At 35.6% G+C, this 25,005-nt stretch overlaps 1 protein-coding gene across 2 annotated transcripts in view; it reads right to left on the minus strand.

The window, feature by feature from the left end:
- TENM2 (teneurin transmembrane protein 2) overlaps positions 1-25,005 on the minus strand; it is a 1,512,848-nt gene that overhangs the window by 1,111,452 nt on the left and 376,391 nt on the right. For both annotated transcript variants that reach the window (XM_049109164.1, XM_049109163.1), the window contains one exon: positions 15,221-15,333. The gene's annotated coding sequence lies outside the window, so the exon portion shown is untranslated. The remainder of the gene's footprint in view (positions 1-15,220; positions 15,334-25,005) is intronic.

Below are 25,005 nucleotides of genomic sequence, written 5' to 3' on the forward strand. Positions count from 1 at the left end.
AAGCCAAAAGAATTTTTCTTGGTTTCATTTGCTTTAACTTCTGCATCTTTGACATGGGAATAATCATAGTATTTACCTCATAGATTTTTAAGTGTTAAGTGAAATAATGGATGTAATGCACTCTGCACATTGCATAGGAATAGTAAACATTGCAAATGTTTGTTGAGGAAATACCAGTGTAATGCTTTTCAGCAGAGTATTGATAATAATAAGATAACTCTCTAATCACTTAAAATGTTTTTACAACAAAACGGTGCTTTCTCAGGCTACCTAAGAGTCAATTATCTTAATTGAGCATCTGATCCCAAACATGGGCTGAAAACTTCAAGCACCATATCTCTACTAATGGCTCGATATTGTATCTACATTTTTGATTCACCTATGTCAGTATCTTTCCTTTGAAAACTCCTCCCCTTTCATTCTGAGCTCAGTCCAGGAAAGAATAAAATCACCAGTGGTGACAAGAACAACCCCCTCTTTGGAGTGTATTCAAGTTTATGGTGAGCTTTCCTTGAATGCTGCTGTGTCTTGCCTTTAAATTGTCTCTTGGAGTCACTTCAAGGTCAGAGGAATTTCTTTATCACTTAAGGTCTCCTTCAAGGATATGAAAGAGCAATTTGGAGTTCATGATCTGGAATTGATAAATTTTATAATAAATAATTATATCATATTTGAGTCAGGCAAATTATTTACTAGGACCTTTATGTTGAAGAAGTTGTAGATGATGTTATGACTAAGAGCCTCATACAATAAAAATGCATGTGTAATACTTTTTGTCCTCTAGAATATCTGATCAAGACATTCATTAAATGAGTATCACTTATCTAGAAAGTTGCCATACATAATATATAATATCGGTCTGGGTTCTGACAGTGACACAAATTTGGGTCTTTCTGTTTTGTATTAAATATAATGCTACCTTGAATTATACTATGAAATAAGTGCTATTTCAATGCTGGGTCCAGCTTAGTCAGGAAACAGAAGCTGAGACAAAAATTAAGGTAAGTGTCATTGATTAAGAGCTTTAGAGTGTAGGGAAGTTTTGAGTCTGGAATATCCCATCAAGAGTTGTGGGAATCAAATGAGATCTACATTTAAATCCTTATCAGAGCTGGCCCATGATATTTTGTGGTCTCTATTTGTTAGCTATTAAGTTCCAGAATTTATTATTGCTATTGTTGTTGTCATTGAATTTCAACATTTGGTCCAAAAAAATATCTACATTTTGGGAACAGTCTCAATCTATTTCATATACATAAGCGCTGAAATGGCTCTCTGAAGCAATCTCACCACTCAGAGCATATGCATAGGGGGAGGCAAAATCCTGGATGTCATAGAGATACACTTTCAAAATATGACTCAGGACAGGCAGAGGGGTTTTGCTTGACAAAGTCGTAGTGGCAGTTGGAAGTTACCACTGTACAAAGAATTTGGCAAAGTGTGATATGGCATCTTTTATTACAAAATATCTGTAACATTATTCTCCCCCTACAATAAGTCACTACCATTTCTTATACCTGAATTAGGAAGCACACCAAAAGCAGAATTATCCTATAAATGGCTAATTTCACATGTCCTTATCTAAATTGATGATCCTTAGTATGTGATTTATGTAAAGAGGAAGCTCTAGAAGGATAGACTAGAGCCCTGAGGTAACTTTCCTGAAAGAATTTCCCTTGACAGCCGTAACTTGGAACACACATGCACAGTAGAGTACAGAATCGTTTCATGAATCATCCTACTTTGAGTTTGGTTAAAATAGCAATGTCACTATGTAGAAGCATAATCTTTTTGCTCTCCATTACCCTATTGACATATTTTTCCACCCCACTGCTGTTAATCCATGAAGACTCCTGATGATTAAAACTGACTTGGTACTTTAAGCAAACTCAGTGGTCAGTAACATTTCCTCTCCTGAAGCCCCTTATACATCATGCCAAGAGTAACAACTATGTGTGCTTTCAGCTCCTGAATTGATTTAATATCTCAATTTGTGCTACTGATGTTTCAGTGGTGGATCTCCAAAACACTTCTACAGTGACACTGCTGACCTCACTGAAGGTTAAATAGCTATTAAATTTTGAATTAATTCACTTTTTCTCTCTATGTCAATCCTATCAAAGTTCTTAGAGTCACACAAATGTAAAATGAACTTGGTCAAAGACCCTCAATGGATAGGATTTACTCATTCACTCAGAAGATCCTTACTGGGTACCTGTTGGTGTCCCAAGCATCTGGTTAAGCACTGAGGACACAAGTAAAAGGGACTCAGAAACAGCTGTTGTCTTCTAGGAGCTTCGATTCCTAATGTGGAAAACCTGAATAAAATTGGCTATTCCAAAAAGATTCCTTGAACTTAAGTCACAAAGAAAAGTGGTCCCTTATAGCTCTCACCTGAGTGCTATGGTTTGGAGACAAGATTCCCTAATGATATAGCCTACAGAAAGTGTTGCCTCATGGACCCATGTTTTCAGCACACCATAGTGAAATGAGAAAAATGAGAGCTTTACTAACCTTCAGTCTCACTCATTCTCTATGTAAACCCTCCATTCTGATGACAGTGGTTCCTCCCTGGAGTTTGCTCACTCCATTTGTTTGCCAGCTTCCTATGGTGTAGTATTTTCCAATCCTATTTCCATCATTACCTTCCCGATGGCCACCAGCTCATACCATTGTCATTATTTCTTAGTATTTTTATCTAAATGAAATTTTGTTTCTTAAGCACACTCTTTTAAAACTCAATTATAAAAACCTTAAATATAAAAAAATTATTTGCTATGATTAGAAGCTAGCTGTAGACATAAATTTAATGTTTAAAATGTTCCTAATTTCAAAGTAGATACTACTGGCTAATGAAAGCTGAGTCCCAATCTGCTATCTTTTTTCTAGAACAGAGAAATTAGCAAGTGTAAGCAAGTGGTTAATGTCAGCAAGGACACAAACTGGAGACTTTCTCCTTGGAGTAATGGTTGTATCAGAGAAAGGTGAAATGGGAGCAACATCTCACTATTTTGTTTCACTGTTCTACTAGCTATTGAAATGTCCTCTTGTACTACTGGTGATACTTATTTTGGTTTTTTGGTGACAAAGCTACAGTAAAAACATTAATAATGATGATAACATTACTGTTGCTGCTGCTAATAATAATCACTTAAAAAGTAGTCACGTACTTACTGTATCCCTGTTTTAAGCACTTCTACACATAATGAATTGACTCTTCTAAGAGCCCGTGAAGAAAGCGCTTTTACATGTGGGATCCTGTAGCCCTGTAAAATTTAGTAACTTGCTGAAGCTCACAGAACTGTCACATTTAAAACAGTCATTGATCCAACCTCAGCTCTAAGTCAAACCAACCTTGTTCCCAGCACCACCAAATACTTTGCATCCCTGGGTAAGCCATTGTAACACCATTTTGCACAGAATAAACCAACAGTTTGAAAGGTGACAACCGAACATCATATGTCTGGCATTAGGCCTCACTGAGGAGGAGGAAGTGGAGGGGGAGGAAAAGAGAGGGGCAGGAAGAGAGTGGTATTTGAATCCTTCTGCCATTACTCATTAGCTATTTAACCTTGGGAAGGTTGTTTAGTATCTCTGAGTCTTACTTTTCTTCATCTGTAGAATGAGATGATATCAGCTCCTGGATAACACTGTGGTAAATGTTTTGAAGTGGCTACAGTGAAAATCTAGCACAGTAGTTGGTATGAAATAGGCCCTCAATAAGCAGTCCTTGTTATTATTCTGTAGTGTGCTTATCAAATCCCTAGCCATTATTCACGGCTCATTCTGTGCCATCCATTCTCTGATGCTTTCCCTTATGCGTTCTGCCCACAATGACAACTACAATGATAACTCTTTCCTCTGAATTTCATATCACTTATTTCATTTTTTTAAAGAACCAACTTGTTTCTTCCAAAGTAATTGAAGCTTTTAGAAAACAAGACTTACGAACTTCTTTTCACCACATATTATTTCATACCTTGTACTTCCCTAAAAGGTAGGCCAAAAAAATTTAGTAATTTTTTAAAATTAATAATTATATGAAATGAGAAATGTTTCATCAACAGAATCTAAAAAGGTAATCTAAGTGGTAGTGGAAAAAAATATAGTGTCTTTTGTTTTCTGACGATATTTTTTTTTCCCCTTCATGTTGGCTGTTCGTAGTACTTGATATAAATAGCACCACCTTCTGCTGGAGGATATTAAATCCTCATAAACAAGAAGATATTCACGTTTTTGGTAAGAATTAGATGATAAGAACTTTGGTAAGAACTTTGATAGGATTGACGTAGAGAGAAAAAGTGAATTAATTCAAAATTTAATAGCTATTTAACCTTCAGTGAGGTCAGCAGTGTCACCTAACATCCAAGACAAGCATCTCCAACTGGAGATGAAGTATCACATTCTAATATCTGCTTAGTTGTTTTTTCCTTATTTATTTTCTAATTATAAAAGTAACAAAATTATGTTAGGAAGTTAGAAAAATACAGAAAAAAAATACAAATGATCTGCTGTTTCTTTTCCCAGAAACAGCCACTATTAACATTTCCTCTTATGTCCCTCTCACCTTTTTCTTAATGTTCTTTGGTACATTTAAAAAGTATACTAGGATCAAGCTATATATACTTTTTAAAAATACATTATTTCCATATTCTTACATGTTCTTTAAAAAAGATTAATTTTTCAGGGCTACAGAATATTTCAGCATTTTGATGTCATTAGTTAAACCCTTATTGGTAGACAACTGTTTTAAAATTGCCCTTGTTTTAAATGACTCATTAAATAATATCCTTCCAAATATACTTTTCTGTCCAATGATAATTCTCAGTATAAAATGTTTAATGTGTAAAAAGACATTCAAAACTTATAAGCCTCTTAAGATCCTCAGCACTATTCACTCCCATAAGTCAGTGATTAGTGACCTCCTCCCCAACACCACACACTTGCCAATACCAAGGACAATGAGTTTTAAAAATCTTTTATACCTTGCCTAGAAGACAAATGTTGGTATCATATACATTATGGACTTTTAAAAACATGCTGCTTAATCATGAACAGACAATATCAATGCTCTAGACATTCTATCTTCTGCTCAGCGTACAAAAACTCCAAATCAAAAACACTGCATTTATGGAAGATAACCAGTGAGAAATTAATTACATAAGGACATAAGACCGACGTGGCTCTAATGCTGTGGCAACTGACATAAGCAAACCAAAACCTAAGCCTATAAATGCTCAGGTGACAAAATCAAAATGCTAAGGACAACTAATCACCAACAGCGGATAAGGCTTTAAGCTATAGCCAATCAATAATTTCCTTACTTTGCTTCCACCTTTTCTCTATGAAAGTCTCTGCCCGAGCTCCAGCTGGTAGAGTGCTCCTAACCACTTCTGCTTGGGCGCTGCCCAGTACAAGCTGATTTTTACACAAACTCATAAAGTTTTTAATAGGCCTCAGTTTATCTTTCAACAGTTCTGATGTCACAACAGGGAACCAAAGGAGACCCCGACAGTCCCCAGGAGCAGCGAGCAACAAGGCATAGCTACCCGCTCAGCCCATTGAGCTTGCTTTTTTCTCACTGCTCTGGCAGCTGCAGAGATGATGAGAATGTCCCTCTTGGATTCTAGATCTGCAGCTTCTGCACTAGGAGCTTTCAGACTTCATTCGTATATTTCTTCCCCCTACCCCTACTCGTGCCACTAGTTCCAAAAATCAGAGTGGACCAGGTCCAACTTAGAAACCCCATGGATCTCAGGTCTGACTGACCTCGGAGTTGGACTGGGTCTGAATTAAGCTGGTCTAGGGGGAGCATTAGGGCTCAGGTGAATACAATTGTGTTTCAAAGTTGAACCAGTAGGTAACCTTATCAAAAATAATCTTGAATACAGTGGCCACGGTAGAGAACTTTTAACTATCTTAGATAAGTTTATCCATTTATGAGGTACCCTTGGGAAAAAGGGGTCACAGCTTCGTACTCACTATAAAGGACCAAGGGAAAATTATTTTTTCCTCCTCTATAGTTTCTGATGACCAAGACAAGAACTCATTGGGACACCCCGATTCTCTCTGAAACCTGAAGATGGCATTCTAGGAAAATAGGCAGAAGCCTGCAAAGGGTAAGAATAAATAACAAATTTAGCTCTCCCAGATTTCTATTGTGGCACCTGGTAGAGAGAAAGTAAAATCTCATGTCCGTTCCTTTCCAAATTCAGATTGGCAGGAAAATATAATGATTATCAATCCTTTCCTACCCAGAAACAGCCACTGCCTTGTCTAATTTTGTGTCCTAAGAACTTGGTTTGTCAACCATGAGGTTGGAGGCTGGGATGGTTCTAAAAATATGGCTAGAAAAAGATTGGGTTGCACTACAAATGGGGCTGGAGTCCTACCAAGTGTTGCCAGATCTCAGGGGAATTAAGTATTTCTTTGGTTATCTTTGGGAGTGGCTCTGGATCTTGGTGAACAGGGGAAAGGATGGGACTTTAGGCAGGGAAGGAATAGGAGCTCCAACTAGGCTCTGCAAGTATTTCAGGTGTGCAGACACTAAGACAAAACAAAGACAGATGAAGAAAATTTAGACCACCCTGTCTCAATTACTAGGGTTAAAAATGTTTTTCTAATAATTACATTGTAACCACAGAAAATAAAAATAACCACAAACTAATCAGGCCTCAAAGGAAAAGTTCACCATAAAAATTCATAAAGATTAACCAGACTCAGCAAAACATATCTATAGAACATAGATGTCACAGAAACAAAAAACTCGCACACAATGTATAAGCGTCACATCTAGTTCTAAGCCACTGATCTAACCACAGGCAAGTTTCCTGGTAAAGTCCTAACAAAAGGCCGGAGATGAAAAGCTCTCATTGGCAACCTAGTTAGGGCCCCTCGCTCCTGAGAGCTTTTTCTATATCCTTGCTTTGGTCACTCTGTTTTATCTGTAAAATTCATTCTTAGACTCCATGAGACAAGAACCCTGCTCTCCTGCTTCATTGGGAGGGTAGTTATCTTTTGCACCTTCTTTGAAGATCCTTCTTGCATCCGTCGGATTGTTCAATAATGTCAGGAACACTTACTGTTGGTCCTGGCTAACACCTAACAAGACATTTGAAAGGATTTTTTTAAGTAGCTCTATAATCAGAAGTTGACTAAATTAGAAGCTGATATCAGAGCCTTATAGGAACTTTTTTTTAAGGCCTTCTCCCCAAAGCTAACTCAAAAGTATGTACCCAGAGGAAACGGAAAACATTCTGAAGCCATTGTGGAAGGATTTACAAACTATTCTAAAGACTGTAGCTCTAAATCTAGAATATAGGAATCTTTGGATTGTAATCTTAGTTGAAGATCTTCTCCCTGATATGAAGAAGCAAATTAAGGATAATGTAGTTAGATGGCTGGGTCATCTTCTGGATATCATTCAGGTTGCAACCCAATTCTCTGAGGACTTAAAAAATGTACTTGTCTTACAAATTGAGTCTTTTTAAGAACAGAAACATGGTTATAGAAACAATTCAAACACCACCTATCTTTTTGCCAATCCCCAAACCTCCCCTCTTCATCTCAAAAGGCTTTCACATACTGTGAATGATCTAGATTTAAGAAACAAAGACTTTCTTGGAAAAATTTACATACTTTCTTGGTGCCTTTGAGATATTCTTTGAGTATTCAGGGCTCTTCCCTAGGAACCCAGAGCCATCTCTTAATATGCAAACTTCAAGGAGATCATTGATGGAAAGGAAAGGAAAGAGAAGAAAAGGAAAAGAGAGAGGAGAAAGCTATATGGAAATTAGGTGATTAAAACTTTTTAAGTCTTTCCACAAATATTAGTAAAAGCTTTTAGCCACCTGAGCAGGTAACTCTAACTCATTCTATCTGAGAGAACATAATTTGGATCCAACTGTTCTTTTCTAAACTAATGAGCTTTCCATTATCACACTTGTCTTATTGCTAAAATTTTAAAATGAAAGCTCAAAGATCCCTAAATGTGTCTGCATATTACATATGTATGTTTGATTTAGGTAGGCTATACATAAATATGTTATAGATTTGTGATATTTTTCCACCTCCAGATCATATTACCAAAATCGATTTGTAAAGAAAAACATTTATATGTATCAAGTATATTCTCATAAATATAGAAACTAATCCAAATGATTTCCAAATCATGTAATCTAGTATAAAATTTGGTAAATAAAAGCTAATTTAAGTTTATTGGTTTAATTAAAACAAGCATGTCATTAGAGTTATCAGCACTAAATATAATACTTTTATTCTACCCAGATTTATTAAAAGTCAATTTCATGTTGTCTGTTAAAGGATTCATCAGGCAATAAGAGATATAAGAGAGATAAGAGGTAAGATGATGATTAGACATTTAACATATCATGGAATTTTCAAAATCTAACCATAATTCTTAGGAAAATATGTAACATAAAAGTTTTTAAATATACTTTTCAGTAATATTTATGCTTATGGTAAGTCTACTTAAAAATAGTTTTCAAAATTTTTTTGGTAACTGAAAACCTTAAAAGTATACTGGGATAAGTTAATAATTGGATGTTCATTGATATCTAGATTATTCCCAAATAAGATAAAATATTGAAACATTAATTCCCGAACATAGTTGAAACATTAATTACCGAACATAGGTTTATCCAATTTTGGCTTACTTTATTTGTAATCCCATTATCCAGATTCTGGCAGTTTTACAGTCATGCACAAGCAGTGAAAAATTTGAGTTGCCTAGTACACGTTCCTAGCTGAGATGTAATAATGAGACACTCTGCCTTCTTATTTCAGTGTTTATATTACAAGCAAGTCCTTTCATTGTCTATACAGTGCCACATTTTATACATTTTTGTGCTTTTTCTTGCTGATTTTGCTGTTTTAAATGACTCCCAAGTGCTGTCTAGTGATCCCAAGTGCAAGAAGTTTCTTATGTGCCTTAACAGAGAAAATACACGTGCTAGATAAACTTTGGTCAGGCAGGAGTTATGGTGCTGTCTGCCAGGAGTCCAATGTTAATGAATCAACAACATATATTAAATAAGATGTTCTTAAACAGAAACACACGTAAAACAAGGTTACATATTGATCTGTTGATTGGTTGATGAAAACATTGGGACTGAGGCTTGCATTTATCTAATCTTGTATTTCCCCTTGGGGCAATGGTTCAGTATTTGCTAATTCAGTGTTCCCAGCAACTTGATAGAACATGACTACCCCAAGTAAGGAGAATCAACTGTTATATTTATTTCCCTATGTTCTCGATAGTTTATTCCTTGTATGACTGTGCTCTATGTTCTTACATTCTTTATTAAGATGCTGACATTTGTACCTCATTTAATATGGACATATATAGGGTATGCAGGTATACAATACACAGACAGACCTACACAAACACAAGCAAATATCCATTCAAATATCTTAGCTATAATATTTTGGCTTATTTATAATGTATATTATTTATGATGATATTTAATTTATATTAAATTGACATTTTAGCAAGATATTTTTATCTGTTGGCTTTTCAGTCAAATTGGACTCATCATGGACTTATTTTCCTTATATAGGTATACCTCATTTTATTCTGCTTCATTTTATTGTACCTCACAGATACCACCTTTTTATGAATTGAAGGGCTGTTGCAACCCTGCATTTAACAAGTCTACTGTTGCCATTTTTTCAATAAAATTTGCTCATTTTGTTTCTCTCAAATTGTGGTAATTCTTGACATATTTCAAGCTTTTTTTTTTTTAAAGATTTTATTTACTTATTCATGAGAGACATAGAGAGAGGGGCAGAGACATAGGCAGAGGGAAAAGCAGGCTCCATGCAGGAGCCTGATGTGGGACTCGGTCCCTAGACTCCAGGATCATGCCCTGGGCCAAAGGCAGGCACTAAACTGTTGAGCCACCCAGGGATCCCTGCTTTTACTTTATTATTTTATGTGAATTGTTGCAGTCTCATATAGAACTTCAGTGGATGAGAATCTGCTTCCTGTGGAGGAGCAAAGAAACTCATTTCTTCAGATAGAATCTACTTCTGGTGAAGATGCTGTGAAGATTGTTGAAATGATAATAAAGCATTTATAATATTATATAAACTTAGTTGATAAAGCAGTGGTAAGGTTAGGTTTGAGAGAATTGACTCTAATTTTGAAAGAAGTTCTGTAGATAATATGCAACGTGAAACACAGAAATTGTTTGGGAAAGGAAGAGTCAGTGCAGCAAAAATTATTGTCTTATTTCAAGAAATTGCCAGCCACCCAACCTTGCCAGCCACCACCCTGATTAGTCAGGACATATCAACATCGAGGCAAGACCTTCCCCCAGCAAAAGGATTATGACTCACTGAAGGCTCAGATAATGGTTAGCATTTTTCAGCAATAAAGTATTTTTAAATTCAGGTATGTACATTGTTTTTATTTGGACAGTATGCTATTGCACATTTAATAGACCAATAATGTCAGTACCTCATTAAAATGCTTGATTTTACCCAAATTCTGTTCTATTCGTTCACTGTGTTTGCATAGTTCTAATGATACAACAAACCTCTATAGACTATGTTTCTTATTTTTATAACTGTTTTATAATAAACTAAGCCTTTCAAAGATATTCCCACTCAATTTTCCAAATAACCTACTCAAAAATTTAAATAGCATTTTATAATTACTTTTCATATTCTGTGTTACAAATAACTCATTGATTTATGAACTCAGGGATTTGAAAACCAAAATCTACATCCAGTGATAGTTGGCAAACATCGATAAGCACATTATTCACACTTCAGCATAAGTGACAACAGGAGTTTAAAAAAAAATCCATAATTTAAAAATTCGTATAATTAATTTACTAGATCATAGCTTATCATCATATCATATTCTTCATAATAAAACTTACTAGGCTTTCTCTAGAATCATCCATATTTTGCTTGTTCAAAATATTTCAGTTAATGGATCAGTATCTGGAAGAATAGATTGGACTAAAAAATATGCTTTTTCTCTGTCTTAGTTGTGCAGACTTGAGCAAGATATGTAACCTCCTGGAACCTCAGCTTTCAGGATTGTTTTTTTTTTTTTTTTTAATGTTTTCTCTTTTTATACATCTAATAGAAATTTTTTTTTTTTTTTTAATTCATGAGAGACACAGAGAGAGAGAGGCAGAGACACAGGCAGAGGGAGAAGCAGGCTCCATGCAGGGACCCCGATTGTGGGACTCCATCCCAGGTCTCCAGGATCACGCCCTGGGCCGAAGGTGGTGCTAAACCGCTGAGCCACCCAGGGATCCCCAGCTTTCAGGATTAAAGAGAACTTTGTTTTTATGTTAAATAAAATGATTTACATTATGGAAAAAAATGTTTATATGTAGCACACAGCATGTATTTAATAACTGTTTCTTTCTACTTTTTATCCTTTCATAATTGTTATATTAACACACCACATATACATCATATATTAGTTCTATTTTAGAAGTTCTATTTTAGACTTTAAATCTCCAAGGAAATATTTTGTGAAATATATAATGGTGCATGACTTTATATGAGAGAATTTGGAATACTTAACGAAAACCTGTTGTAAATCTCTCGACGTTAAGAGGCAAGTCAGGCATGTAGTAGGCATGTAAGAAAAAAATTCTCAAAATGCTCTCATCTTAAAGGTTAGATGTTGAGTATTAAAAGGTGTTTCTATGCTGGCCAAAAAGGAAAAGGAAAAAAAAAAAAAGAGCTCAGTGTAATACTTTCAATATGGTGCTAATAGTTCCAGTTCTTACATAGAAGTGAATTTTAAATTAGAGGGGGAAGAAAAGTGTTAATCTTATTTTTTAAGAGACTAGGTCACTTATATATTCAGTACATACTGATTCTTACAAACTCTTTAAATGAGAAGGAGAGTGAAAAATGTCAAGTTGTATTCCACTGATAGGGAATTAAATCCACACATCACCCACTGCAGGCTGTGTTGCTGAAAACACAGCCTTCATGTAGATCTGTCAATTTTCCCAAAATTTCTACCTAAAGTTGGGTTTCATTTTAATACTATCAAAAATTGAAAAAACATTTGTTCTATTTGGCACTTATCAATGGCGATCTTTTGAAGTATCAGGGATTTTTCTATTGTTTTTAAGTTTCTTTTTCTTTTATTTTCATATCTTAAATGGTGAAAAATAGCCCCTCCCCCCAATACTTCAGTGAGGACAGAACTGCATCTTAAATTTCATCCTAGTCAGATTGAAAGCAGATGTGACCATCCTAGAACTATGAGAATCTACATTTAAATTTAATGTTTTCTATTACTTCAAGAGAGTATAAACCACTTTATACGCTCATTCTAGCTAAGCAAAAGTAGTTGCATAGAAATGTTTAAGGTACTGATCCACTAATTGAAATATTTTGAACAAGCAAAAGTATGGGGTGATTCTAGTGAAAGCCTGGGTTTTATTATGAATATGTTATGAGCTATGATCTAGTAAATTACATAAATTATAATAAATATATTTATTGCCTCTTATGAGCAAAGAGAGTGGCATTTAAAACTTCACGCATAAGCCTAAGTGAAAAGAAAAAGAACCAGAGATGGTATGGACAGGAACTAAAACCTTGGGCAAACACTAATTTATGCTGATAAAGCCTATTGTCTAATAAAGGCACTGTCATTTATTCTATAAGGGCTGAAAATGACACTTTCAATTGAACAGCAGAGGGCAAAAGCCTTGCAGAGTTCTTTTCAAAACAGGTAGGTATTTCTTGGGAACAGGTTCCATAGAATGTAAAATACAATGCCAAACAGCGTGAAGAACTTCTGAAAGTTGACAGCAGTTTTCTGCAAGCCCAGCCCAGCTTCCCTGAGTGTCTTGTTATTTAGCCAAAATTCAAAATATTTGTGGTTGCAATAGTAAATTATCTTAACTAAATGATGGCAAAACCTAATGAGAGGATGGAGAAAACTCAATGAGTTTTCAGGCCAGCATGTTAGGCAAATCACTGACATTCTAAAATTTGCTTTGGTTATCAAGGTGGTTCCTCATACCATGTAGCCATTTCTCTCTCTTCCCACCTCAACACAACACTCCTCATTTTCCTCTACCCATTTTCCTGACTACAATGTATCAAAGAACCATCTTTTCCAGGAAGCTGAATCAGAGAATTAAAATAGAGAGAAGATTAGGGTGATTAGCTACAAAGAGAAAAACAGCAGGTGATCATTGAATCTAAAGCTACAGGAAAAGCCCCTAGGGATCTGAAACAGGGGACTCATTCTTTAAGGGAGGCTCAGTTTTTCCAGGTCCTGCCCCACCTAAGCTACCTCCTCTTCCTCTGCAGTATTCTGATCTATTACCTGCTCTGGGAGAGGACAAATTGATTAGCATAGGATATGTCAGAGTCTTAGGTCTGTGTCACTATACACCCTCCCATTTTTTCCAAAATTGACAACTCTGCATTTATAGTATAATGGATTTCCTAAGCACTCAGTGATAGCTCTTTAAGAACCAAAACAATGATGGACCCAAGCTTCCCAGAAAGAAAGTGGTGCCAGGGGATATTTCTAGGAGAGGATAGCACCTGACTTCTGTGCTAGCATCCTTGAAGTCAGAGGTGTGCTGTAATAAACTTGAGCCTTCCTTACACAACCTAGTTTGGATCTGACCTCCAAGACATGAGGAACATCTATGCTTCAGAGAAAGTGAAAGTGTGCTGAGCATTATCCCATTGAGTGCCTTTTTCAGTATCCAAGGACAATATAATTCAAACAGAATTCACTACTACCCTAATAGAAAATTCTCCCAGCTCAGACTACATACCCAAGAGAACATGGGGACAGCAAGAAAAAATGTGGAACACCAGCCACAGTGGAAAGGTAGTTTTCAAACAAGTTGCATGGACTTCAGTTTCTTTACCAGCAAAAGGGAGCCAGAACTGCTGATGACATTCATTTATCTCCGACTACAAGTCCAAGTGCCAGGTTAAGTACCTAATTGCATCATCTACTTCTCCCACAGCCTCATGAGATTCCCATCCAGGCATTACATTATCTGTTTCATAAGTACTTTCTAAACTGACTGTTCCAGGCAGGCTGTTTACTGCATAATGCATACCTCCTTCATGAAAGTATTCACATCAACACTCTTGCCCTTAAACCCATTCTCACTCCCCTTGCCACTGCCTCACTTTCATAGGAAAAAAACAAAAAGTAAAACAAACCACACACAAAACTTCTGCTAGAAATGAAGAAAAAAAAAAAAAGATTTAATCCAGATGCCTGTTCCTTTTATCCATCTAACCACTTCTAAGTCTCTACCATCCCTCCTCTCATACCCTATCCTTGGTCCTAATATCTCCATATGTACTGAAATTACTACAATTATTCTATAACTGAGGTTTTAGCTAAGTCAGATGATCCCTCTCCAAATTAGAATTGCAAAATATATTATTAATTGTCCCCATAGGGTCCTTTAATTGTCTCACCCCCCAAAGTGCACCATCCTGGTAAGATGTAACCTATAAAAATATAAAAACAAGATCTGAAAAGCACAAGACTTGGGAAAAATGGATGCAGAGGTTCAAGAAAAAGGCTTAGGAAAACCTTTGATATATGGTGCTAGATGCTGTAGAAATATATTGAGGATGCCAGTTCAGGGGCAATAAAAACAGAGAGGATTTTATTAGAAACATCAGAAAGGCTTGCCAGTTTCCTTTTTGCTTGTCTTACAACATGCATAGATTAGCAACATTAAACAGATCAAGGGGGGAGGAGGGGGGTAAGGTTTTTTGTTTTTTTTTTTTTAATCTAAAATGTTTTACACATTACAGTGGAATGCTATGTGGTCCACCTAACCACAACCTTTACCTTTTATTTCCATGCACACAGAGCAAATCTGAAGTGTGATAACCAAATTATTTGTAGAGGCCAAGGGATAAGGAGAGGGTGCCAGGGGGAACACACCTAGGTAGAGAAGAGGCAGATGCATGACCAGAGAATTGTAGTCATTCAGTTGGGTTGGGAGAGAAAGACAATAGCAGATTTCTGAGAGAGAAAATGACAGTACAAATTACTTGTGTCCATAAGGAAAAAAAAAAAGAAAAAGAAAAGAAGCCAGTTTTCCTGCACAGAGCTGGAAAAGCCCTATTTTGTGCTCTGTATCAAAGCACTTTGGTCAACAATACAAACAACATGAGGCAGAGCAAAACACAAAATTGTAGCAAAGATTCCACTCACCAAAGGGTGGATCTTCAGTGTGCAATTCAGCTGGCTTTACAGGAGTGCTCCACAGCAAAGCCAAGAGATGAAGCAAGCCCCAGTCGGCTTAGGCAATAAAAAGCGGGATGTAACTGTTAAAAAAAAAGAAAATAGATAAGATTCAAATGAGCGCATAAAACAAAAAAAAAAGAATAAAAATGCAAATAAATACCATATATCTTCAAAATGTAGGAAAGTTGGAATTAAGAGCTAAATAAGCTAAATTGTACACCTTACCCTTTAGAATATCTTTCAATAGAGAAATGTAAAATATGGTATAAAACATATTAATTAAATCAGTCATTTTGACTATGGCACACCATTATCGTTAAGACACCAAATTACCACAATACTGTTCCCATTTGTTATCCTTCAACTGTGATGCTGTTTGTAATCTATTTTTTAAAATTTTTTTTTTAATTTATTTATGATAGTCACACAGAGAGAGAGAGAGGCAGAGACACAGGCAGAGGGAGAAGCAGGCTCCATACAGGGAGTCTGATGTGGGACTCGATCCTGGGTCTCCAGGATCGCGCCCTGGGCCAAAGGCAGGCGCCAAACCACTGCACCACCCAGGGATCCCCTGTTTGTAATCTAAACACTGAAATACACAGTATTAGAATGGAAGAACAGTTTAAGCCCATCTTTCTAGCTATACATGGATTTTAAGCTTGCTCTTCACGTTTCCAAATGATTTATTTCATCTTCAAATTTACAGTTTGCTCATCCATACAATTTAAGCATGATTTTGCCAACTTTAAAATTCAAATTCTTGCTAATTAGTACCATGGTCAATAGAACACAGGAGTAGTATTATATACCAGGAAAGTCCCCGACTCCAATACAACTTGCTTTGGGCAAATAACCTAAGCTTTCTTTATCTAAAATGGGGATATAATAACCCCTATTTCACAGAAATGTTATGATGATTAAGCATAAAAATCCATCAAAAGCACTTAGTACAGTGCCTGGCACATAGTATCCCTTCAATACACTTCACATGTCACCATTGTCATTATTGTTACCAACACTAAAATGCTATATACCTGGAATGTCATCAACGGAGATTTTGAGCTCACCTCCTAATGATTAACTCTTTTGAAAAATACAAACATCTCCCCACACACACCAAAAATGTCCACATAATTAAACAAATCCACACTTAGATGTTTGTTCCTTATTACATTCCCTTTTCCCCTGGCCAGGAGAACTAGGACAGTGAGGGAGGCAAAGCATGATTTCGTAGGTTCACAAAGGGATTGTGTTAGTGCAAAAAAGAGAGGGGTCAACAAAGAAGGAATGATTGCAATTGAAAACAAATAGTTTAATCACAGAGGTTTTTGCTCAAGTCATTCTCATCTTGGATATTAAATGTACGTCTCCACGTGTAGGACAAAGGAGCCCTTCCTCAACCAGCATTTCTAAAGCAGGGTGTGAGATCCTCTGGTGAGCTGGAGCCTCAATCTCCAGCACCCGTATAAGGCCACAGGCGGATAACACATTCCTGGATACCCTCCTCACAAGTAAAAGCAACATTTTCAAACTGATGACTCTATCTTCCTAAACACTCTGAAAGGCCTTTCTGCCCTCCTCAAAGACTCCTGGAAATGTGGAACAAATATTAGGTGCTAGCATCCTGATATTGCAGACAGTAGGAGGACTTGTCACAATGCAGTGGAGAGTATGGAATTTAAATCACAGCAGACCTGAGTTTGAATTGTGACTCTCTCACTAATAAGTACAACCTCATACAAAGTTCCTCAGACCCCCTGAGTCTCAGTCTTCTCATCTATAAAATGGGAGCAGAGACAAACCACCTATTAAATTGAGTAATAAGGAAAGAATGTTTCTGGCATACAGTAGGCATACAACTAACATTAATCACAATTTCTGCTTTCCTTGTTGCTGCTATCTTGCTTATTATGGTAGCTTGATAATCTGATTATAAGGGAATGAAACAGAATTATCTAATCAAGACTGCATGTCTTTAAAAGACAAACTGACAAGACCAGACAGAATGATAAGACCTATGTCAACTTGCTTTGTTTTAATTTTTTTTTGAAGTTTTCAATTTGGCAATCAGAGCCCAGAAAAGCAATATGGTTCTTTGATTTCTTCCTGAGAAACTGTACAGCCTTTATTGTCTTTGTATCGCACAACTTTGGCACTTAATTATATCCTACCTTGTAATAATTAGGTGTCCTTATAATCAAGTCTGTTTACGACACGTGCAGTTCTGATCCTTTAATCTCTACTGAATATTAGTTTTTAATGCTGTAAAAAGCCACAATTTAACAATTTTATTACTACATAAAATTGCAAGAATATTTTGAAGAAGATTCACCAACAAGTTGGATCTAACATTTTCTTTTATAATTAGAAGTAGCACAAAATCATACAAGGAAGCTTCAATAGTAGAAGCCCAGGCAGTTTCTATGCCTTTCCACTGACTTGCTGTGTTATCTTAGGCTAGTCACTGATCTTCATTTTTAGACCTGTAAAGGAGCCTGCACTTGAGTCAGATACTTGTCTCAGCTAGACCACAAAGGTCTTTTTTTTTTTTTTTTAATATTTTACTTATTACTCATGAGAGACACAGAGAGAGTGGCAGAGACACAGGCAGTGAGAAGAAGCAGACTCCATGCAGGGAGCCTGATGCGGGACTCGATCCCAGGTCTCCAGGATCACACCCTGAACTGAAGGCAAGCGCTAAACCGCTGAGCCATCCGGGCTGCCCTAGACCACAACGGTCTTAGAATTCTGTAATAACAAGACTATAATAAGACAACTGTAATTTTCAGGCAACAAATCTGGTACTTGCTTTGTTATTTTATATTGTGTTGATTATAAATTGAAAAGCCTGCTGATGGAATGAATGTAAAATAAAAACAGGTATGGTCAGTTTACACAGTATATTTGATACAATGTAATGATCCACTCTCCAGGCTCCAAAGCCTAGCAAAGAAAAACACTGAATGGCCACATGGTCCAAGACAAGCTTTAATCGTCTATGTTCCTTAGAATCTTGAATAAAATAAGGATAATAACAATATCTAACTCAGAGAGTTATTATAAAGACTACATACATAATTCACTTAATGAGTGGCACATACATTTATGTTAGCTATTATTGTTTATTTTTATTAGTAAAATAGAATTACGTCAAAATACTGATTTCTGAAGGATGAAACTCACTCCCTATTTTGTTATATGCATTATGGATATTCGTCAAATGGATAAATGGAAGTGATTTTTTGATCAATGTGTGTCACTCATTAAATATTCAGTAACAAATGAGGCATGCTTTAAAGCATACATTTATTGCCAGTGTTACTATTTATTAGGTTTTCATCTACATTAAGAGAGATCAGATAAAACATATATTGATTGAACTTAAATGCATTATTAAATTATAATAAAACTAACAAACCCAGACTTGAATTTTTTCTGAAATATACATTTCTGGCATATTTTACACATGAGAGTAACACATGAGACTACATGAGACCTATATTTATATAACTATAATGAGACCTATATTTTCAAATATTCTTTTGAGTATCATTGTAAAAAAAATTATATAGTTAAATAAAAATAGAGTAAAAGCCACTCAGAAGCACATGAGCCAGTGATAGCTGCTGCTTACATTTTGATGGACATCCTTCTAGATATCTCTCTATAAATAAATTCACCTGAAATAGACAAAATTATGCACAAATAGGACAATGCCAGCCGCCTCTTTTTATTCCAAACCTTCTTCCATAATAGAAATGCATTTTCTAGATTATTGATGGCAGTTAATCTGGGCCCACTTTTGATTCAATCAAATTATTTTAACCTTTCATTTAAGGTTTATCAAAAATTTGAGATATTAAATATCTGATTCAAGAATATTATAAAATGACCTATTTAAATTAATATTATTGACATCTGAGGAATAACTTAGGAAGGTCTCAATTTGCATTTTTTAAATGTGTTTTTCTATCATTAAACATACGAATCAGAAAAATTAAGCAAATACCAGACTGCATATTTTACACAATAGGAAGTGCAACAAAATGAAGTGATATAGACAAACCTATAAAAAGCCAGACAATAGGAATAAAACTTGCAAGATGTTGTTATTTTCATTCAAACTACCAGCTCCATTAATGGAAATTAAGTTTATAGGCTTAAAAGAAATATTAACAATTTTCCCTTTAGATATAAAGAGAATGATGTTACAGTGTAAGGAATGGGAGATTAGTAAATGCAAATTAATTGACTTCTTTCTAATGAATAAAAATAAAGATTTCAGAGACATAAAAATATGAGTTTCATTCCACAAAACAGAAAATAAAATGATGAATTAGAATGAATGACTTTCAGAATACTCAAGTCATTTTGCATTCTACTATTCATGTAACTGTTTAGGAACTGTAGCCTTCTTCAAAGAAATATCCTAAGTCCAAATAAAATATCTCTCTGTTTCTTAACAAGGACATTTGATAATGAGGCATTTAGATCAGCAATAAAATGATTTTATAACATAGAAAATGATTCATTGACCTGGATATACAAAAACCAGTCAGCTAGTATCACTTATTTATTTGACTAATATCTGAGTGGTGCCCATATATTAGAAACTACTTCAAGCCCTAGGTTTAATAGTGTCCAACAGAGGAGCCACCAGCCATATGGCCATGGGCTATTGAGCACTTAAAAAGTGGATAGTCTGCAATGTATAAATGTGAAACACATATGATTTCACAGATTTAAACTATCTAAACTATCTCAATCATATTTTTATATTGGGCACCCACTGAAAAACGCTATTTGATATATTGAGTTAAATTAAATAGATTAAGAAAATTAAGTTCACCAGCTTCTTTTTACTACTTTTAAAGTGCCTACTAGCAAATTTCAAGTTACATGTGTGGTTTGCATTATATTTCTTTAAAAATATATATTTATTTATTTGACGGGGTCAGGGGGAGAGCACAAGCAGAGGGAGAGGGAGAAGCAGACTCTCCAAAGAGCAGGGAACCCAACACAGGGCTTGAACCCAGGGCCTCAGGATCATGACCTGAGCCAGAGGCAGACACTTAATCAACTGAGCCACCCAGGCACCCCTGCATTATATTTCTATTGGACAGAACTTCTCCAGATGATAAAAATGTTTAATGAGGAAACAGGTCTTTGTATTCACGTTTGTGTGCTTGGAGTCAGGCACAAATGCCATTCAAGGACTCCTGTCAGATGCTGAGGAAGGTGCATTATAAGGAGCATGCCAACCTCTGAAATTTTGCCATCTAGCAGTATGCATCAAAAAGACGGGAAAAGGTACATAATCACAAAGCCATTATATATGCTAACCTAAAATATAACACTGCTTTATGTCAAGAAATCTCTCTAATAAAGTTATGGTTGTTCAATACATCTCATTTCTTTTATCACAAGGGGAGCATTAAGCTGATCTGCTGTTCAGCACCTACTGCTGGGATTGTGGATGTGCTTCTCAGGCATCAGGAGGGGGACGAGGAGCTCATATTTTATTTGCTTTTAATGGCAAATTTGTACAGTGGATCAAGAGAGCGGCCTCATCACAAATGCTATTTGAAATTCACTGATATCCCCAAGCTAGCTAAGTTGGATCTTAGGAGGGAGCCAGGAGAAAACATTTCAAAACATCCAGAGGTCCCCAAAGCCTCCCTAAGGATCTGAAGGCCCACTGTGGTTGTGACAAAGAGATTACAGAACTGTCAAATATATGGTAGAGATTAATTAACAGAGTATTATCTTTGGTGGCTCTGACCAACAGTACAAAGAAATTATCAGGAGCCAAATAATTACAAACCAGGTATGCTTAGAACAAATTTAAAATAGCTTATCTTTATTTTTACAGTATGTTTTATTCCCTCCAAAGCCATTTCAGGCTAAAGAAGTCTTCTTAACTATATGGAATCTTTGAATTTTCACTCTTTAGGATAACATTTCAATTAATTTAAGTCATTTTATCTCTCACATAGAGATTTCCACAATTATCTGTCAAACTCAGGCATAATTTTGCTCAAAATAAATGGTTTCTATCATAAAGATGCACTAAAACAATCAAAACACAATCATATTCTCAATATTAGAATGCAGGATTTGTGGTACAAAGCTTATGTTCAAAGGTTTTAAAGAAAGGAAACATAATTTATAGAAGTTTAAAAAGATACTCCATGTAATACCAATTCATTAAGTAATTTTGAAAGGGTCAAATCTTATTTTGCTTAAGGGTTATCTGATACAGAAATTACTGGAGTTTTATAAAATATGCACTCTGTCCCTGCTCATTTTCTGAATGAATAAATATGAGGCCAATTTTATACAGAATCACTTCAACTTGAACTAATAATAATTGTGTATTACAGCCTAGCATGTTTCAAAGGGATATGTATAAAAAGGAAGGCAAAAGAAAACATTAAATCAGCCACTAATTATAATTAATTCATGGACAGTTGAGGTTTATTGGCTTTGGCTAAAGTATGTAACAGTACTCATATGGAAGTCCAGTGTCCAAGCTAAAAAGCACCGGGTCATATAAGGACTGTTTTTATTTGCTGAATAGATTTAAGATACAATAGACTGTTTTTGAAGATAAAATGATATAAGCAGAAACTTGCAGATCTCACCAGAAACTGTGAATCTCTTACTGATTATTTCCTTTATTTTCAGGAATGTACATGGGTCCTTTTGAGAAATTTTTAATCATTAAGAAAAATTAAAACTTGCTGAAAGACATTGCATGGGATTTCATTTACACTGAATCATTCTGGGGCACTAGATTTGCACTGAAACATATAAAGAGATTCATAAAATTAGCATCATCTCTTTTTAATTATGGAGAGATGGAGAACTAACCCATGGAATAAGAATGATTTTGAAATCATAAAAAGAATCTGACCTTTGTGTATGGTAGCCCTCTCTTAACTGATATCCCACCTACTCAGCTGGTTTTGTGATACAGTAATTATCATATTTGACCTCTGTCCATGAGCAAACTATTTAATTGTTCATATCAACTATAGCCCACAATACTTTCCAATATGCCTATTCATCATATTTACTACCTGCTATGGGGACAGCTGAACCTCTCCTCCTCACTCATGGCTCTACATCCTCACCATCCAGGGAGAGTTATTCAAGTGAGCATATAAACAAGTGGTAAGTGAGCCAACCATCTAAAGTTTTATATCAAGGCACCTGGGTGGCTCATTTGGTTAAGTGTCTGCCTTCAGCTCAGGTCATGATCCCAGGGTCCTGGGATTGAGCCCCGTGTTGGGCTCCCTGCTCATCAGGGAGTCTGCTTCTCCCTCTCTCTCTGCCCCTACCCCTGTTCCTGTGAGCTCTCTTACTCTCATTCTATCTCAAATAAGTAAATAAAACCTTAAAAAAAAAATAAAAAAAAAAACCTTTATATCAACAGTCCAGAGCATGATCCAGAACACTGAATAACCACAGTATACAAATCATAGCATTACGTCAAAAGCTATAAAACTATAAAAGAAACTAAAGAAAAAAGCTTAGGGCATTAGGGAATAAGGAATTTGGTTGCCAAATACATAGACATTGACCTGACCAGTGCTGGTCTATGAGAAATTTTCACAGTAAAGACAAGGAATTTTTTTGCAGGAAAAAAAAAAAAAAACATCAACAGAATCAATATAGCTATCCCATCTGCATAGAAAAACTTTTGAAGCACTTTTAAATTTACTTTATCAGCACTCAGTTTGAAATGATCAATATGCTAAAACTCATAATTGATTCATATATTTGCATCAAGAATAACTGCCATTGGACTTCTATTTACCATCACATTATCAACCATCACTATTTTTTATTTGTAGTAGGCTGAAAATAGTGAAGTTGTATTTCTTTAAAAAATAATTAATACTTCTCTCCTTCATTCACACTACTTAGAGGTGTGTACATATGCATATTTGTGCACACACATATTTTCTGCCTCACACATACACATCAACTCAATACAGGTCACTAAAATTGGAAGGGATTTATTCTATGTTCAGCACTTCAGAATAAGAGGGTGGAAAAGGAGGTAGAGAAAGGAGGAAATAACATGTGTTTGCAGTATTTTGAAAATTAAAGATCCCATATACCAAATGCCATACAGAAATAATTATACTTTTTGATTTCCTAAAAGTACAATCATTAAACAGATGAAGCTATTAGAATATTAAAATAAAAGGTTGTTCTAAATTTTTAAATACAAGTAATGCTTGTTTTAATCATACTGCTGTCAGATCTAATGCCATCAATAAAAATTAAAGATGCACATTCACAATCAATTTCAGAGGTAAAAGACTCATTGTATTAGATGCTAGTAGAAGTAATGCCACTCTTGCAAAAGAAGAAATAAAAACAAACTGGTTATTTCCCATGTTAGTCTCACCAACATGAACTGTGCCCTTTAAAATATAATTTTTCCACTAAGTGTAAATATAACCCCTCTCTAAACAAGCAATCAGCATGATTACTATATTAAAAAGCATATATTTCCACAAAATCATTATATTAAGTAGCAAACAAATGTCTTTTTCCCTTTCGTTACCCTCCCCCTAATTAATTAAAGATTGGCACAGTCTAAGAACTAAATTTATTTTCAATTAAAAAAAGAAGTCCGTATGTCATGATAATTTTTTGTTACTATTTCTAATGTGCAAAACAAAGGTTTGCTGTTAGCATTGAACATAGTAATCAAAACAAATCCTTTAATTTTCAATAACTGTAAGGATATTTGAAGAGTTGTTCTCCTAGCAAGGTACTACCTCAATGGTTAATCCTATTAAGAACTGAGCCATGCACTGCGACTAAATCCTCTGGGGAATTTGAGGAATCAAAGGCTTACTGCACACTTAGAAGGCAAGGACTTTTGTAAAGGGCTCTATTATATGAGGAACAAAAGAATACCACTTGTGTACTTAAATATCATCTGCTTTTCCTTCCAAAATACTCCATTTTTAAGTAAAGATATGTGATTTAAATGTATTTAGAGTTTAGCTTTTGGCACCACTCTCGTTTCTGAGTAGAAGTGCCATCTGCGGGCCCCATGGCTCACGCATAATGATATGCTTACAAGCTGCTTCCCTTTTCTGCACAATGTACCCTTTTCACTTTAACATACATTTTCCATAAATTTTTGAATAACAAATTGGGCTGTGGAAGTTTGTTGAAACGGGACAAGGGAAATGCCCGTAGGCTAGAAAGCGGCGATTTTACTAAAGAAATTGGCGCAGTGGAAAATATCTACCCCACCTGCCCCCACCCCCAACACCTATCTTGAGCTGTGATCCTTTAAAATTGCAAATTAAAAACTTCTCCCCTCAATATATTAGGTCTGTACATTAACTTGGGCAAAGAGCCCACATGCCTGCCATCCATTACACCTGCTGGGTGACAAACAGATGAGAGTCATCATGCAGACTCCCAACGTTTGATCTCCTGATATCGCCAGATGTCCCCCATTTACATTCAAACATAACCACAGTCATTAATGCAACTAGCCCGGCTGGCATCTAATAGGGGGGAAAAATGGAATTCTAATCTCAAATCCTAACTATCTAAAGCTTTCGGGATGTGAACATATATACTATTAAGTGTGTTTCCATGAGTCTAACTTTCTGGCTATTAAGAGAACTGAGCTCATCGTAGGACTGGAAACTGGTACAGATGGACAGATTCCGCACATATTTCAAGAGAAGACCTGCATCTTGCCCCATTTG

The sequence above is a fragment of the Canis lupus genome, chromosome 4, assembly GCF_003254725.2.
Source record: "Canis lupus dingo isolate Sandy chromosome 4, ASM325472v2, whole genome shotgun sequence".
Lineage (NCBI taxonomy): Eukaryota > Metazoa > Chordata > Mammalia > Carnivora > Canidae > Canis > Canis lupus.